This window comes from Gekko japonicus, unplaced genomic scaffold (genome assembly GCF_001447785.1).
Source record: "Gekko japonicus isolate JY-2015 unplaced genomic scaffold, Gekko_japonicus_V1.1 scaffold5468, whole genome shotgun sequence".
In the NCBI taxonomy this organism is placed as follows: domain Eukaryota; kingdom Metazoa; phylum Chordata; class Lepidosauria; order Squamata; family Gekkonidae; genus Gekko; species Gekko japonicus.
The window spans coordinates 7,573-11,803 of NW_015167219.1; positions in this window are offsets into that span (position 1 = coordinate 7,573).

Genomic DNA, 4,231 nt, shown 5'->3' on the forward strand with positions numbered 1-4,231 from the left:
CTCCCTTTCTCACAATACAAGAACTCGTGGGCACTCCATGAAACTGCAGAGCGGTCGGGTTAGAACGGATAAAAGGACGTCCTTCTTCACCCAAAGAGTGATTAACACATGGAATTCACTGCCACAGGAAGTGGTGGGTGCTACAAGCATGGACGGCTTCAAAAGGGAATTAGATAAGCATATGGAGCAGAGGTCCATCAGTGGCTATTAGCCACAAGGTATAGCTAGGGGCTCTGGGGCAAGTGATGCTCTGTCTTCTTGGTGCTTGGGGGGGGGTCAACAGTGGGAGGGCTTCTAATGTCCTGGCCCCACTGCTGGACCTCCTGATGGCACTGGTATTTCTGGCCACTGTGTGACACAGAGTGTTGGACTGGATGGGCCTTTGGCCTGATCCAACATTGGCGTCTCTTATGTTCTTATGTTCTTAAACCACTAGGCCATTCAGGTTTGACCCAGAGCATATCACTGATGAATATACAGTGGAGGTGAACAATAGGTTTGACTAGATTTGATAGACAGAGTGCCTGAAGAAGTATGGATGGAGGTTTATGACATTGTACAGGAGGCAGCAATCACAAACTCCTTTCCCTTCCCCACCCCACAACAGACACCTTGTGAGGCAGGTGGGGCCGAGAGAGCTCTCTCGAGGACTGCCCTTGAAAGAACAGCTCTGACAGACCTCTGGCTTGCCCAAGGTCATCCAGCAGCTGCAAGTGGAGGAGTGGGGATTCAAACCCGGTTCTCCCAGATTAGAGTCCGCGCACTTAACCACTGCACCAAACTGGCATAACATCACACATGTGACATCTGGAACTCTTTTGGATGAAAAGAGTTGGTTTTTATATTCTGCTTTTCTCTACCCTAAAGAGTCTCAGATGGGTCAGGAATTAGAAATTGGTTTTTAGAACATTATGTGGAAGCATATGAGGCTTTAAGTTTCAAATATTGCGATTCCATGCACATGCACAGACCCTGACAGGGCGGAAAGGTGGCGTAAAACTGTTTTAAATCAACAAATATCTTGAATCATTTCGGATGAGGGGTCAGAACTAGACGAGCAATTAACATTCGGAACCAGTGCTCCGAAGCCATGGAGTCTTGTGGGTAAGAATTTTACTTTGTGAGCTACCAGCATTAAAGTTGTGAGCCAGCAATTTGGCTGCTGCATAAATTAGCTTGCTCCGCAGAGCCCTCCTTCCTGAACTAACAAGGCGTGAGCTGGAGGCTAAAAAGCTGTGAGCCGGCTCACACCAACTCAGCTCAGAGAGAACACTGTTCAGAACCTATTTGAAAGCAGATGAGGATTGAATTGTCAACATTTGCCAATTAAATCCTCATTCGACGGCTATCCTTTTATCATTCCATCTCCTTCCCCCCCCTCCTTTTCGCTGGAAAAATATTTGACTAATTTTATGATTTCACGCTGAATGGACGTCCTGCCTAAACGGAGGGGTGTGTGTGTGTGTGGATGAGTGTGGGGTACCCCCTCCGCTTTCCATGAAGGAAACACAAAAGGCCTAAAATATTCTAAAAAGACCGTTCATTGCTGAGAAAGGGACCCCAAAGGTGACCCCCCCAAAAAAAACCCCTATGCAGCCTTAATAATCTCATCCCCGAAAGGCCCGTGGGGGTTTGCTCTGAGGGACCTCGACGAGGAAAGACTCCCCAAAACTTGGGGGTGGGGGTGGGAGGGCAGCGCTGCTGGCTGTTTATCCGGCCTCCTCCCTCCTCCTCACAGGAGCCAAATGGGCCCTATCCTGCCCTGAGGGGACTCCCCCTCCCCCAATTCCCCTCACAGAAACCACCTCAGGCAAGAGGGGCGGGATCTTCCCAGCCGCCAATCTGCACCCCTCCTCCTCCAATCAGAGAGCTGGGGGAAGGGGAGTGGATCCCGCCATGGGGGAGGGGCAGAGGGATCTCTTGGGGGTGGGCTCTTCCCCGCCTGAGGGGGAGGCCTTGGGCTCCTGTGGGCATCCATCATGGCTGCCGTTCCGTATGTGCCCGCATGGCCTTTGGTTCGCTTCCGGGCTGGGGGTGTAAAAACTGGGGGTGTAAAAGGGATGTAAATCGACTGGTAGCTGTTAGAATTGCACAAACCGATTATTATTGCTGATATTGCGTGTCTAATGTATCTATCTACCCGTTTTAGAATATTATGAATAGTACACACTGCACTTTATAAGATGGGACATAATAGAACACTGTAACTTATAAAGAAGGTTTTTGCAGTGTAGGTATTTGTCGTTTGACTCGTTCTAACACTGCCGCTCGAGTTTCCACAGCCTCCCGGTGGGGCCTGGCGCTCTCTGGGAATCACAACGGGTCTCCAGGCAACGTAGGTCAGCTCCCCCTGGAGGAAATGGCTGACTTTGGAGGGTGGGCTCTGTGGCAGGAGGCCCTGCTGAGGGCCCGCCCCCGGCTCCACCCCCAAATCTCCAGGCATTTCTCTCAGCCCAACCTACCTCACAGGGTGGTTGTGAGGATAAAATGGAGGAGACGAGACCGACGTAAGCTGCTTTGAGCTTTCATTGGGGAGGAGGCTGGGGTATAAATGAAGTAAATAAAATAAAAAATAAAAGAGAACCCCCTTAACGTACTTAATTAGTTTCCTAATCGAAGTCTTCATAAGGATTGCAGCAACAGAATGTCTACAAAACTCTGAAAACTCATAACATTATTTCTTATTAACATGTATAGCTGTTAGTAAGAGTATGTACCATTGATGACAGAAAGGCTGTGTTTACCCAGCCAAATTGAGCCTTTGCGGTTTGGCTGGGGTGCTAAGCAATAGCTTGGTACGGTACTGACCACACATTTTAGCCCTGATGTGGTGCAGAACTGCTCCTGTTCTGCGTTCTTTAAACCAGCAGTAGCAAATTGAACCAGTGTAGAGACCCTGGAGAGCTGCTGCCGGTCTGAGCAAACAATACTGACCTTGATGGACCATGGGTTCTTCTGACTTAAGGCTTGCTTTAGAGCTGTGGCTCAGTCGTAGAGCCTCTGCTTGGCATGCAGAAGGTCCCAGGTTCAATCCCCGGCATCTCCAGTTAAAAAGGCCCAGGCAGGAGGTGACAGGAAAGACCTCTAAGTAGACATGACTGACCTCAATGGACCAAGGATCTAATTCAGTATAAGGCAGTTTCATGTGTGTTTGGGGGGCTGTGGCTCAGTGGCAGAGCATCTGCTTGGCATGCAGGAGGTCCCAGGTTCAATCCCCGGCATCTCCAGTTAAAAAGGACCAGGCAGGAGGTGATGGGAAAGACCTCTGCCTGAGTCCCTGGAGAGCTGTAAAGAGGGGCTGTGGCTCAGTGGAAGAGCCTCTGCTTGGCATGCAGAAGGTCGCAGGTTCAATCCCCAGCATCTCCAGTTAAAAAGGACCAGGCACGAGGTGATGGGAAAGACCTCCGCCTGAGACCCTGGAGAGCTGTCAAGAGGGGCTGTGGCTCAGTGGCAGAGCGTCTGTTTGGCAGGCAGAAGGTCCCAGGTTCAATCCCCAGCATCTCCAGTTAAAAAGGACCAGGCAGGAGGTGATGGGAAAGACCTCCGCCTGAGACCCTGGAGAGCTGTAAAGAGGGGCTGTGGCTCAGTGGCAGAGCGTCTGTTTGGCAGGCAGAAGGTCCCAGGTTCAATCTCCGGCATCTCCAGTTAAAAAGGCCCAGGCAGGAGGTGACGAGAAAGACCTCTAAGTAGACATGGACCAGGTTCAATCCCAGGCATCTCCAGTTAAAAAGGACCAGGCAGTAGGGTGATGCAAAAGGCCTCTGCCTGAGACCCTGGAGAGCTGCTGCCAGCCTGAGCAGGCAGCACTGACCTTGATGGACCATGTGTTGGGTAGCCCCGCCATGGTGTTTTTCTCTGACTCTGGAATGTGTAATTCTCTGCAGCTGCTCCTTGTTCTTGCCTCTCTTACTTGGCCGTTAGCCTTGAGCACTCATCGCTTCGGGGGAAGCCTCTGCTGTCTCCTGCTCACCTATGAACCATTCACCAGTTCCTCCGGCTCCCATATGAATCGCTTCTTGGCTTCTAGATGTCAGGGGGTGTTGTATGAACCCACTATAATTATTATGGCCATTTTGTATGCTTCGTTCCTGACTCAAAGAGTTGAAGACGACTTCACCTTGCTCTGATCATAGAATCATAGAGTGTTAGAGTTGGAAGGGACCTTGCACGTCATCTAGTCCAACCCCATGCACTCTGCAGGAGCACAGCCGAAAGATGGCCCTAGAACATA